The 12,244-nt window shown below is 42.8% G+C and overlaps 1 protein-coding gene across 1 annotated transcript in view; it reads right to left on the reverse strand.

Moving 5' to 3' along the window:
* Nucleotides 1-251: 251 nt before the first annotated feature.
* LOC148149569 (uncharacterized) overlaps nucleotides 252-12,244 on the reverse strand; it is a 117,901-nt gene continuing 105,908 nt past the window's right edge. Inside the window, exon 3 of the transcript XR_015757604.1 lies at nucleotides 252-2,192. The gene's annotated coding sequence lies outside the window, so the exon portion shown is untranslated. The remainder of the gene's footprint in view (nucleotides 2,193-12,244) is intronic.

The following is a 12,244-nucleotide window of genomic DNA, read 5'->3' on the forward strand; positions in this document are numbered from 1 at the left end:
AGAAGTTATAATTAGCTTTCGCTCCTTGGGGCTAGAAGGGAGAAGAACATGTTGGTTTCTGATCTCAATGGCTATCTGGCATTGCCTGATGATAAAAGCCTGTATGTGCATGTTGACTGAACAGAATGAGTCTAAACAGCAATACACTCAATCTTAAAATAACCTATTGTCATACATAAATCACCTTGGAGTTGTTGCTCATCATCCTCTGACTCAGAGATGCAAATGCTACAATTAAGCTAAAGGCTTGCTGCTGGCACAAGATGCTTTAATTATGAAGTAGAGTCAACAAAGGAAAATTGGAAATTACATAGAATTAGAATTACATGTAATGTTAACACACAGAAACCAGCCATTCGGCACAATGATCTGTCACAGTATAATTTTGTTGTCTGTTTGTGGTCTAACTCTGTTTAGTCTCTCTAGGTAATAATGTTGGTGTCCATGGATCTATTTGTAAGAAACCTTTATTCACAGCTTGGTCTCTACACAGTAAGTTAGAGAGTCAGCTCTTTTCCAGCTTTCTCAATTAATCATTTATCATCATTGCATCATGATACACCATTATAATGTATCGAGCCCCACAATGTTTATGCTCCACATGTACTCTTCGCATTCCTCTTCCCGATCAAGAAATCCATAGCTAGGAGAACACAATGGTATTATCCAAGATGACCACTTCTGGAACATTATAGTATTTTCCGCCTCGACCATGAAAGTTTGAGACAGTTTCTTGTCATCAGTCCTCCTTTGTATTTGCTTTGACTTTGTGCTTTGTAATGATTAGTGATAAAGGACACACCATCACTATATAACAGCTGAAGCTGCACCATCCTTCGATAACAAGAAGGTATACTGCATGATAACAATAAGTACAACTGAATTTAGTCTGGCTAGAATGGTTAGGGGATGGTACAGATGAATCTGCATCCTCTGTATGTGACATCAGTGGAGTGAGTGAATCCAACGTAACATGAGCATCAACTGCTTCAAATCCATTATATCAGACAACATCCCCCTCCAAACCTTTTTTTTTCTTGCATGGTAAACCCTTGTACAATCTTTTTATATAACTATATTACAATTAGCACTACCTCATCTCTCCCCAAGGTTCTGACAAATGCAAATGGTCTGGACCTTACATACTTTTCTCAAAACACACTCTCGATTTGGAAGAATGGTAGGCCTCTTGCTTGATGGTCATTCCTCCGTTTCTGATCTGGCAATAATTTCTGGTTTGGAGGATGTGTCATCTCTCAGATATCTCTCACAGAGTATGCCATTCTCTGTAAACATTATTGTGGGCCCTTTACCTTATTTGGAGGACCCTTAATCTCCTGATTTTCGTTCCTGGAAAACAGATGTTTTAAATATATCCTTTCTTCCTCATAGTAGCCTGGATCAAGCAATCAACTCCTAATTTGATAAGATAGCCTTTTTTTCACAGTATCTGAAGACCAGGCAGCTTTCTCTTCTGAATCCAGACATTGGTCTGGCTTCCCTGGAGCCAAATCTAACTTATCTCCCTGGATGATATTGGTCACATTGGATGTCTTCCAGCACCCTTTACGGATGATTCACTGGCAAAGGAAACTCTTTCAGATTCTCAATTGAGTTATTGCTGATTCCTCAGCAGTATCTCTGTCACAGGTATTGATTGTTCTTCTTGGTGACAGATGATCAAACACATCCAGCAGTCCTGTGAAGTCTGTGTGTTTCTCTACGTTCACAAATTTAAACAGCTCTCATATGCCAGTATGAGTCAACTCACTTGATTCTTTCTTCTGTTTGAGTGCCACTAGGAGTCTAGGCAGTCCAATTATGTCTTCGACCTGCCTCTTTACAGGATTGGTCAATCACATTTAGTTTCTGAATCACTGATTGGATAGCATTTTGCATCTGGGCCAGATATTTTCTGGGAAGATATTCTGGGCCAGATATTCTCCTCTAACTCTTCTGATGAAATTGAGGTTGTGACACACACATGCAGGCTCAAAAGTGAAGTTGGCTGCTTGTGAACAATGTACACATTCTCAATTCACTGATGTATGTTGCATTGTCATGCAGCTTGAAGCATTCCTATGCTTTTGATGGTTTTTCCTCCTGCACCATGTAGTCTGACCTCCGTATGGACTGTAAATTTTACTTCTTCAGCCATGGTGACTAGTCTCATAGAACAGTAACTCTTGCTCCTGTATCAAGTACAAAATCAAAAGAATGTCCTTTTGTTTAGACAATTTCTGGCCCATCAGGATTAAAACAGAAACAGAAATTGCTGGCAAAACTCAGCAGGTTTGACAGATCTGTGGGGAGAAACTGACTCAGTTCTAATGAAGTGTCATTGCACTCGAAACCTATTGCCCTCTTAAGGTAGTGATTGTCAGCTTCTCTCAGGGTCTGCTTGTGAATCGCTGTGGTTTGTGCCCCCGGCATGATTTGAATAGTTTTCTCTGAAGTTAAATCATCCTTGAACATTAAGCAATCTGACAAAGATTCATAAGGAATCTGACAAAGATTCATAAAGATTCATCAGTCCCTAATGAATTCTGATTTCAATACCCTATCTTCATAGTTTCCACTAATCTATCGAGTTCATTATTAAAATTGCCTACTGGAAGCCAAACTCTTCTGTTAAATCTTGCTCATTGAAGTTTTTTTTTGCTTTTAAATTGAAATAATTGTTATAAGTTTTTGGGAGTGCTCTAAAAATATCTGCAATATTTGAGTCTGTTTTGTCATTGGAAGAGCACAATTGGACCTATTGAATATGTAATAACTTGCTCAGCTTCAATCTTAACATTCAGTTTTGAGGCAATACAGTACATTTAGGACTATAGTACCCATGAAGTCCAATCTTGTACACTGCAAGTTCCTTCTCTGACTTTAAATCTATTGGGAAGTATTATACCTATTTCCATTTATTCTCAATAAGCTGATTAATCTTATGACTGTACAGTACTTTTAGATCTGTATCATTCCAATAATGCTTTATAACAGTTGTTCTTTAACCTATTTTATTGTACTCATAACTTTAAAAATTGAATAGCTGCAGAGCATACTCATATCTGGTTCATCTGGGAAGTGCAGCTAAAGATAACTGTATGGCACTGTGACTGACTCAGTTGTACAGAGGACACAAAGACAGGAAGAGCAATAGAAACTAGAGATTTGATAGTTAAGAGACAATCTTAAGGAGTGAGATTTAAGAAAGGCACGGGGGCAATCCTTTTACAAAGAGGGTGGTTTGCATGTGGAATGAACTTCCTGAGGAGATGTTGGACGTGGACATAGTTATAACATTTAAAAGACATTTGGATAAGTGTATGAATAGGAAACATTTGGAGGGACATGGGCCCGGAGCGAGCATGTGGGCCTAGTTTAGTTTGGGATTATGTTCGGCATGGACTGGTTGGTTTTGAAGGGCTTGATTCCGTATGACATGAATCCATAAGTTTCAGCACAAACCTGAATTGTTACCTCTGCTCCTGTCTCAATGCAGATGCTGCCTATCTTGCTCAAAAAAACCCTTTACTTTTAATTTATGGTGTTCTGCCTGCCTGGTGCCATGGTCAAGGAAGTGAAGGCATGAGAGAGGGTGCAGAAAAGAATTACAAGAATGATTCTAGGATAGAGGAACTCCAGTTCAATGGACAGATTGGTGAGGTTAGGACTATTTTCCTTGGCAAAGATAAGGTTAAGAGGAAATTTGATCGCGATATTCCAGTCATTATGGATCTAGCTCGACCAGGTAGGATGAAGCTGCTCCTATTGGGGGATGGATTAGGAACTAAAGGCCGAAATTTAAGGTAATTAGAAAAAGAGGTAATGGTAACCTGAGGGAAAACGCTTTCACACAGCAAGTGGTTAGGATCTGGAATGCACTACCTGAGAGTGGTGGAGACAAGATCAATTGAGAGCTTCATAAGGGAAGTGGATCAATATCTGAAAATGAAAAGTTTGCATGCCTACTGGGAAAAGGCTGGGGCATGGCACCAGTTGAATTGCTTCATCGGATCACCATCACATTCTCAATGGGCTGAATGACATTCTTCGGTTCTATAACCATGCTAAAAATGTCTTTAAACATCAGAGAATCATCATCATTTTCACTTGCAATCTGCAGGCCCACTCCTTGAGAACATTGTTAGTTTCTTATTATAGAGCCATTCAGACTGAATGAAGAAGGCCATATGTGCCAAAGTCACAATCGCCCCACCCTCCCTTCTCCAATCACCTACGGTATTCAGTTTGGTTCTTGATGAGTCCAGGATATTTCATTTGATAGCAATTTTTGAGAAGATTTGTAGCTCAGGTTGATGACAAGTATGTAAGTTAGCTCACTGAGTTTGAAGATTTGTTTTTAGATGTTTCATCACCAAACTAAGTAACGTCATCAGTCAGAGTCTCTGGTAAAGCTCTAAATCCCTAGAGTATGGAAGCAGGCCATTTGGCCCAACAAGTCCACACCGACTTCCAAAGAACAATGCACCCAGACCCATTCTCCCACCCTATATATACCCCTGACTAATGCACCTAACACTATGGACGATTTAGCATGGCTGATTCATCTGACCTGCACATCTTTGGATTGTGGGAGGAAACCAAAGCACCCGGAGGAAACATATGCAGACACGGGGATAACGTGCAAATGCCACATAGTCACCCGAGGCAGGAATAGAACCTGGGTCCCTGGCATTGTGAGGCAATAGTGCTAACCACTAAGCCACCATGCCACCCTGGTGGTATGTCCTGCCTCTCTTTTCCAGCACCACACTCTTCGAATCTGCTGTAAGTGTCAAGTGTAGGAAGCCTTCTTAGTGTTGATACAAGATTAATCTTTTAGTGGCTTGAATTTTTGTCCTAGTCACCCAGTCTCCCAATTTATTTGTAAATTATAATCTAGGCTTGACTTTCCAGAAGCATTTATAATCTTGTCTACATCCATAAGGTCATTTAGTAGATATCTCCTTTAAAGTCTGAAAAGTCATCCAAGAATTTTTATTTATTTTGGATACAGCACAATTGACATTGTTTCATAATTGAGTATGTGGTTAATGTTTTTAAAGTTGGCAAGAACTGAATCAATAATGCTTGAACACTTGATCATTAGTTGGCTTAGGTTTTGTGGGTCAAACTCATTATTCCTGAAAATATTTGCCTATTCACAATAACAGTCGATTATCGACATACTAAAGCAAACCTTTAACATGTCAGATGCAGACTTCTATAACAATATATCTTAAACTGGTTAAACCCATCGCTCTGACAAATATTTTCATGGAATTTGCAGAAACAAACAGAAAATGCTGTAAATACCCAGCCGTCTGGCAACATTCTGTGGTGAGAGGAAGAGAGCTATGTTTCCGATAGGTGACTTTTCATCAGAACTGGGAGATCCCAGAGAGAAACAGCGCCCATTCACAGCCGAACACATAAAAGGGGACAGACGGGTGGAATGAGGGAGATCCTCATTTTACAAAAATAGCAGACTTTATGGTGGTGTAAGGCAAAAGGGGACAGTAATGAGATAAGAAAGAGAAATAGAACATGAGTCTAGAGGATGTGTGTATGGTTTCAGTAGGACTGCAAAGCATGGCAAATCTTTCTCCACAAATGCTGCCCTGACCTACTGCATATTTCCAGGATTTTATTTCAGATTACCAACAGCTGCAGCACTTTGCTCCTCTACATTCTCATAGCCTGCCAGTTTAACTCCCCATCCTATTCCCACACTGACCTCTCTGACCTCACCCTGAATCTTCCATTATTCATTTCAGCTCAATGGAAGATCAAGACACAGTAACTTGTCATTGCATGTACATTTTTATGCTTTACTTACAGTTTACACTCATATACTTTGCACATTATGGTCTGCTAGCCTTAACTTAGATTCTTAAAATTAAAAATCACACAACACCAGGCTTTATTTGGAAGCACTAGCTTTCGGAGTGCTGCTCCTTCATTTGTTAGATTTTTAACAACTCCATCGCTGATGATGAGACTAGGAAGGTTGTGGGCTGCTTTTTTGGATTGGAATGTGTCATCAGTTAACCAAACTTCATATTTCAAGGCTTTGGAATATTTTGCCTTTTTTTAATGGGAGCTTGTCCTCACTCTCTTCAGCATGTGCTCAGCAGAGGGCCCTTGCAAACAATTAACTCTTTGAAGACATTTTTCTTTCCATCCAGGCAGGGATCTGTTACAGCTCAACTGCTGGTCTGCTTAAAATAAGTGTGACTGTGTTAATCTGCCAAGTTATTTAACCACTGCCAGAGACTGGACATTGGCACGATACACTTTCCTTTTGCATCCGCACAACATTCTAATGCAGATCACAGTCATCTAATCAGTTCTGAAATGCTCACTTGTAGACAAACAGAGCAATTTGCACACAGCAGCAAAGCCCAACAAATATTATTGAGATAAATTTCTACATAATCTGGCTTGATGTATTGACCAGAGTGTGTGTGTGTGTGTGTCTGTCTCCAATGCTCTCCTTTGCAAAAGTACTATTGCATCTTATATATCATATAAAGTGGGTGATCCAACACTTCGCAAAGCTGGCATTTCTGACAGCACAGTCTCTCTCTATAGAACTGTCAATCTAGATGCTCTGTTCACAGCAGGAATCTGCACTTGGTACAGGACGAGTTGCAGGGAGGGCTGCAGAATTGTAATGCCAGTCTCCACACAAGGACCTAAGGATTTATGAACCTGCAGTCATTTAACATGAGCCTGTACCTAGAGCTCCCCACAATATCCAACCGTAACTGACCACAGCCTGATGGCATGCAGCATAGCATTGCTATTGTATTCAGGTACAATATATAGACTGTTAATCTTTAATTCAATTGACTAATTCAGAACTTGGGACCTTTGTTTGAAAAAAAACCACCTTAAGTAAGCCAGGACACTGTTTTGAAATCACTGACCCACAAGAAATGTCAAGTTTCTTAAGACCCTTGATTTAATTGAACAGATATAGATACAGAATCCCTACAGTGTGGAAAGAGGCCCTTCGGCCCTACAGGTCCACACCGACCCTCTGAAGAGGAGTAATCCACCTAGAATCATTCCCCTACTGCTCTACATTTACCCCGACCAATGCACCTAACCTACACATCCCCGAACACTATGGGCAATTTTAACAGGGCCAATTCACCTAACCTGCACATCTTTGGATTGTGGGATGAAACCAGAGCAAGCCCATGTAGACACGGGGAAAATGTGCAAACTTCACACAGACAGTCGGAATCAAACCTGGGTCCCTGGCGCTGTGAGGCAACAGTGCTAACCACTGAGCCACCCCCAGTAATCATGCTTAGGCAGTTCCCCTGTAGAACCTATATTTGCCATTGTTGGAACAATTTGGAAAAAACTGTGACCAATAGCTACTTCATAATTAGACACTGCTAATGACCAGGCAAATCTATTAAAACCCATTGTACAAAAGAATGCTGAAGACTATCCTTCTGTTTCAGTGACCCTGAAATAAGCTTTGACAATGGTAAATCTAAACACCTTCATTCTTACAGATTATCTCCATTGTGTGCCAATAACCAGCAGTTACCTGACCAAAACACCACCTGGAGCAACCAATGTGAGTATAGTGAGGGAATAACCAATATAATTCTGTTTGTAACAGAAAGGCAGTAACATCAATAAGGCCAGTGCAGCAGGATAACTGCTTTGCTCCTGCAACAGGTTTTTAGTTAAACTCAAACCATAACTCTATGACAAGTCAAATACATTGCAGGGTGGAAACTTTAAAATAAAAAGGAAAACTCCAGTGCCATAGCACCCACTCTGGGAAAAGGATTGACTGTAGTTTATAAGGAGACTGCTGCCAGATGAACAATCACTTTGGCTGTAGCACCACTGGAAGGTCAAGACCAACATTGAAATGTTAACGTTTTCAATATTAAACTGAACTTTAAAATTCCCATCAACTGAGATGTGCCCACCTAAAGGCAGCTGGTTTCTCATGAGGGACGATCTTTTAGCTGATGTTTCTTTCCCCATTTCTCACTCCCACAATTCTCGCTGCAAATTAGGCCTGAATTGTATGTTCTTCCCCACAAACGCACCACCTCACCTCCTCTTCATCCCCACCCCAAACCCAGCTGGATTCCAGCCCATCTGGTTTTGTTGGTTTTGGTCATTGCTTTAAGTGCAAGGAGATCTCTGGAGTGCCAAAGGACTTCACATCAGTTAAAACAAGGGAAAATACAAGCTTGCCTGCAGTGGCTACAAATCACACTGGCTACATGTCTTTTGCAATAGGCCAAGGAGGCCTCTGTTCTGTAAAACTGCAAGGGTCTGAAAGGGTTAATACTGAGGAGTGTTGTAAGAGCCATCCACTCTGACAGTGTCATACACACTTGGTGGGAGAGCAGCTCAGAAGCTTGAAGGGAACCGTCTCCAACCTCCTCATGGGCTCTGTTACAATGGGCAGAACCCTCACTGGTCCTGAATGAAGCAGGGCAAAATTTGGGAGAATCACATGGGCAGCTTGAGTGAGGTCTTTCTTGGAAACAATCACATTTTCCAACTATGTTCTGGACGTCAAGACAAGATCCTGACTAGTGAGTAGTGAGAGGCCAGTTAACAGGAGTTACTAATCATTATCACCCACTATCTAACGCCACCTTAATAATAAGCAGCTTTCCGTTCGACCACCCACTGGATAGAAACTAAACGTGGAGCATTTCCAACATAAACTGATCAGAGCCAGTTCCTGGCGGATCCTGCTTGCAGCTTACTCCTCTGACTTCTTGGACACTCAGCACCAACGCCTCAGGGCATGTTCCACAGGCAGAGACCACATAAACCTTGTGTCCCCTGACACTGGTATCAGACACATGCCACCCTCTCCACACCATCCTGGATCATCGACGATCCACTTACAGTACATTTCTGCACTTCATTGCTGCGAATTGGAACACACCATCATCTCATATTACAATGCTGCTCCGAGGACTGTGCGTGCATGGATATGCACCCAGCTCCCGGCCTGGACCACGGTGTATATTAGTGCTGCTCATTCATTTAGCATAAGCCTGGTTGCTCACAACATCCTTGCCTTTCCTCACATTGCCTTTTAATATTTCGCCTCCTGAATCATACTTTAAAGGTCCCTAGTACTTTTGCCTTGCCTTGCTGCTTAGCACAGATCCAAAGCTAGGCAGCGGACATTAGTCAAAGGGGTGGACATGATGCTATACAGTACCGTGCTATGTTACTCTCACACTTACAGCATGTGCCAGCAAACATACTGTGTGTGCACCAAATAAATAGCCATGTCTCAGAGTATTGGGGAGTAGCACTCAGTTGAGTCACAAGGAGCTGCTGTCAGTCAAGACAGGCCAATACAGTCAGACAAGGGTAGTGCCCATTATCAATCCAGGGGCTTGGGCACAATCTGTTTCGGGTGTCAGCCTCACAACAGTCTGGGACATGTACCACAGAGCAGATCCGGTACAAACAGTCAGGGGATTTGTAGGTCATCAATTAGATAAGTAGCACAGCTAGGACCTTGGACCACAGGGATAGGATGGTCATGCACCCATTCAGATTGCAAGTCTTGCTTCCCCCATCTGACGCCATTCTATGATGGTGCCCTGGGACATGCTCAGTCTGTAGCAGCTATGCAGCTTGCCCATCTGGAGGAAATGGCTTCAAAGACAAGAAACTGTGGGACTCCTCTGGCTCTTCCACATCCCAATGGGAAGTTCGTCTGCAACCTCCCACATGTTGGGCTGTTGTTTTGAGGTTGTACAGGACATAAGTAAGGGCCTGTTCTGGAATACTGTACCCAGTTCTGGTCACCCAGTTATAGGAAGAGTATTATTAAGCTGGAGAGGATTCAAATGAGATTTGCCAGGATGTTGCTGGGTATGGAGGGTTTGATGTGGTTGGGGGTATGCCAACAACCAGCATCCGAGCTACAAACCTTTACACAAACCTTGAATGGAGGGTTTGAGTTAGAAAGAAAGGCTGGATGGCTGGGACTATTTCGCTGGAGCATAGGACGTTGAGAGGTGTCATGATAGAGATTTATAAAAATAATGAGAGAGATAGGTAGAGTTGATGGTAGTTGCCTTTTCCCGAAGGTGGGGAATTTCTAGACTTGGGGGTACATTTTTAAGGTGAGAGGCGAGAGACTTAAAAAAGACATAACAGGCAATTTTTTTACACAGAGGGTGGCTCGCGTGTGGAATGGACTTCCTGAGGAAGTGGAAGATGCGAATACAATTGCAATGTTTCAAAGACATTTGGATAAGTACACGAAAAGGAAAAGTTTGGAGGGATATGGGCCTGGAGCAGGCAAGTGGGGCTAGTTTCATTTGGGATTATATTCAGCATGGACTGGTTGGACAGAAGGGTCTGTTTCTGCGCTGTGTGACTCTATGACTCTGTGTGGAGGCTGTTCAGCAGTCACTGGAGACTGCTGCTGGCCCTGGGCTTGCTGGCACATTTCTCCTCCTCAGTTTCTCTACTTAGCACTGGGGCTGCAGCAGCAAGGAGCCCTGTTGCGACTGGATCCATTGGTGATGGTTCCAATGAATCTGTGTGAGGAATATCAGAAGGGAAACTCCTGAGTGGAAATGTGAGCAGATAGCGTTCACATCACGCACAAATGACAGTTTCACAGAGTCCTCCATACAGTGGGACATGGAGCACTCTAATATTGATTAGAGCCATGGCAGCCTCTACGTGGACCTTTGACACAGTGGACCTTATTCTGATGTATGCAGCACATGCCATGCTGGGAAAATGCGAAAGAAGATGATAGGTGTAGCCTGGAATAATAAAACTTGGCCCCCTGACCCTGCCCCATACACTCAAGGCAGGTAACATTGCTTGTAACAGTGTGTTGGCAAAGGGTGAAGGAAATCAGTTCTCTGCCCTTGTGTAGTCTTGGAGGCTTTGGATTGTCTTTTAATGCTGCCTTGATTACTTCTGTTTCACAGAGATGACTATGATCAACTTGCAGTGACCACTGGCGTAGTTGACATTGCTTGTGACCAGGATTTGTATCACACATAGTCAGTCACTACATGCGTTTCACCTGCAGAACTCTGTGAATACAGACATTTTCACTCTGTACTTTGAAAATGGCTGGTTTAATGCAATTGCTATTTGAAAGGTCACATGTTCTCGACAACTGGGCTCTGCGCTCCAAGACAGGCAAAGGCATTTACTTCTGCCCCAGTCTGCCGGCAACTTTTTCTCATTTCCACTGAATCTTTGTGGGTTGGATGAGGATGGAAGGCAGCACATGTCCCAGTTGACACAAAGTGAGTTCCAAAACCTCCAGTGTTTGGCCCTCCTGTTGACTCCATCAGTGCTGACCCTCCACACGTCCTCTCCCAACCCTTTCATTTCAGTCTTCATCTTCCAATGTTAACCTCTGACCCTCAGACCTACAGCTTAACTACACCAGCCATTGTGATGTTTCATTGATGAACCCCTTCTATTGGAACCCATATCCACCAATGCGCTGTGTAATATGTTACAATGTAAGCTGCAGCCTGAGGAGAGGATGTGGTCACTGGTATCCCAGATGCGCAAAATCCCTATACAGCAGGCTATATTCTCTGGATCCGCTAGGGACCTGTGAGGGATTGCTGAGTCTTCATCCCATAATGAACAAGGCTGCTCCTGATGTGATACATACTGGACAACCCTGCTTCATTGCATTTCCACATGACAAGGTCAGTTCTGCAACCCTGTTGGCAGTAGGCACTGCCAACATAGCTGGCATTCCTCGTGGTAAAGGGTGTGATAGACTGAGCACATGCAGTGTTGAGAGCATCGCATTGTAACACGACTGACTTCATCAATAGGAGAGGCTTCCATTGCATCAAGCTACAAGTCATCTGTGATCATCGATAACATATCCTGAAGAGGATGTGGCAGCAAATGTAACCCAGAGGGTGCAATAGTGCAGGCAGCCCCGTACAACACGACAGGCAGTGATGAGGATTACTCCTGTAACAGCCATTCCCTCTGCTCCCCCTGTGAATTAAACAAAGGCTGGCAGTTATCATCACCATGGCTACCACAGTCCTACCATACCTGAGTGTCATTTCTCAGCCCTCTCAACCCGGAAACACATTGATCCAAGATTGAAGGCCCATTTTATCTCAGAATCCTTCCAGCACACTCTCTCCCGGCAGGGTGGGAAATGGCAAGTCCAGTGTCACTGGGTAGTCTACATTGTAGCTTCAAGGAAATCAGA

The sequence above is a fragment of the Chiloscyllium plagiosum genome, unplaced genomic scaffold, assembly GCF_037043375.1.
Source record: "Chiloscyllium plagiosum isolate Xiang-an unplaced genomic scaffold, Cpla_swu_hap1 HiC_scaffold_7, whole genome shotgun sequence".
Lineage (NCBI taxonomy): Eukaryota > Metazoa > Chordata > Chondrichthyes > Orectolobiformes > Hemiscylliidae > Chiloscyllium > Chiloscyllium plagiosum.